The 2,235-nt window shown below is 39.0% G+C and overlaps 1 protein-coding gene across 1 annotated transcript in view; it reads left to right on the top strand.

The window, feature by feature from the left end:
* Positions 1-2,235, top strand: part of LOC111153170 (Bardet-Biedl syndrome 4) — a 59,288-nt gene that overhangs the window by 970 nt on the left and 56,083 nt on the right. The window lies entirely within an intron of this gene.

Below are 2,235 nucleotides of genomic sequence, written 5' to 3'. Positions count from 1 at the left end.
AAAAAAAAAAAAAAAAAAAAATTATTAGTTATTTATTTGGAACTTTGAAAAACACCCTGGAAAATACAGGAGACAAAATAGCAGTTTTGGGCTGACGGTTTTACAACTTAGTTTTGGCCGTTAAGGAGCAAGGCCAATACTGTCTATCAGTGGGTTTTGTTTTCTATTCTCTTTCATGTCCAGAGAAGTCAGATTAGTTTTGGTGTAATCATACAATTCTGAATACAGGGAAGGAGGCCCAAAGCAAAGACTTTTAAGCTGTAAATTAAAAAAAACATTAAATAGCATGATTAGTGTTACTGGGTTTTAGATATTAGAAACATGAAAGAAAATACTTCACCTACAGAAATGTAAGTTATACTGCTAACACTGTGTTGTAAATAGAGCTTATTCTCTAGTGCTTATTGCAGGTATGATCATAAATAGAATATGAACTTGATTTCTGTGATGGCAGAATTGTCCAGTACTTTTGAATCTAATGGTGTTCTAAAGAGAATGGCTGTCCAGTATGACTGTAGCACTTAAACCTGAAGTTAGCTGTTCATTTTCATTATTGTCAAGTTTATTGCTGGCAGTGTTTTATTTGTAGTAATTTCAGCTTTTCACATTACTGCTGCAGGGAGATTTGAATTTCTGCCCTTTTTTGGAAGCGATCTGGTATCTTGTAATAAAATTAAAAGGGCCTAACAGTCTCATTCAGTCAATCAACAGACCAGTATCCCACTGAAATAAAAGCAGAATATAAGCATATAGTGCAAGGGTATTCATTGCAACATGGTTTATAATGACAAAATACCAGAGACAAGGTGAATACCCGATAATAGGGTAATAGATGACTTCTGATACTTCCATTCTGAGAATTATTATGCAGCTATAAAAAAGTGTTATTAGAACTGGGGATGCCTGCGTGGCTTAGTCATTGTCTGCCTTCAGCTCAGGTCATGATCCCAGGGTCTTGGGATGGAGCCCCACATTGGGCTCCCTGCTCAGTGGGAAGCCTGCTTCTCCCTCCTCCACTCCCCCTACTTGTGTTCCCTCTCTCACTCTCTTTCTGCTAAATAAATAAATTTTAAAAATCTTTAAAAAAAAGTGTTAGCACTATATATGTTGATGGGGATGGTACACATTTTAAAAAAGCTAGATATGGAGTGGAGTGTTAAACAAAATTTAACTGAATAGACTTTAAAGATCTTATTGGCTTTATTCAGTGATTAATGAATTAATCAATTAGTGACTTAATGAATTAATGATTACGGCATTCATTCTGTACAAAATGGAAGGCTTTCATAGGCAGAAAGGAGTGGGACAGGGAAGTTATACTAGACAAAAAGTTTGGTTATTGCAAGATCACTTTCCTTTAGATGATGGCAGGGTTCTGTCAGGCATGTTACCTCGCTAATACTTATTGGGTGATTTTTTTTTTTTTTTATTAAAGATTTTATTTATTTATTTGACAGAGACACAGTGAGAGAAAGAATGGAAGCAGGGACAGAGGGAGAGGGAGAAGCAGGCCTCCCGCTGAGCAGGGAGCCCCATACGGGGCTCGGTCCCAGGGCTCTGGGATCATGACCCAAGCCGAAGGCAGATGCCCAACAACTGAGCCACCCAGGTGCCCCTGATTTTTTTTAATTGAGACTTTAAAAAAAAAGGTTTTTATTTCTTTATTTGTCAGAGATAGTGCAAGCAGAGGGGGAGTGTCAGGCAGAGGGAGAGGGTGAAGCAGGTTCCCAGCTGAGCACAGCTTGATCCCAGGATACGGATCCTGACCTGAGCTGAAGGCAGTCACTTAACGGACTGAGCCACCCAGGCATCCCAAATCTTAATGTTATTTTAACTGACATTTACCTGATTATTAATGAGGTGGAGGCAGTAGTGGTTGCCCCTTTTCCTTTTTTGTTCAATGCCTGGTTGATATATTTTGCTGCTTTTTCTTTCTTCTTTTTCTTTTTTTTAAGAATTTTTACTTACTTATTTGAGAGAGCAGAGCTAGTGAGGGAGAACAGGAGGGGTGGGGGAAGGACAGAAGAAGAGGGAAGGGTAAAGGGAGAGGGAGGAGCAGACTCCTGGTTGAGCAGGAAGCCTGATGTGGGGCTCCATCCCAGGACCCTGGGATCATGACCTGAGCCTAAGGAAGACACTTTACTGACTGAGCCACCCAGGAGCCCCATGTTTTGCTTATTTTTCTACTTCGATGTTTTTCTTATTTTCTTTTTTTTTTTTTTTTTTTTTTTTTTT

The sequence above is a fragment of the Enhydra lutris genome, unplaced genomic scaffold (assembly GCF_002288905.1).
Source record: "Enhydra lutris kenyoni isolate GAN:26980312 unplaced genomic scaffold, ASM228890v2 scaffoldscaffold31, whole genome shotgun sequence".
In the NCBI taxonomy this organism is placed as follows: domain Eukaryota; kingdom Metazoa; phylum Chordata; class Mammalia; order Carnivora; family Mustelidae; genus Enhydra; species Enhydra lutris.
This window is presented reverse-complemented; position numbering and strand designations above follow the sequence as displayed.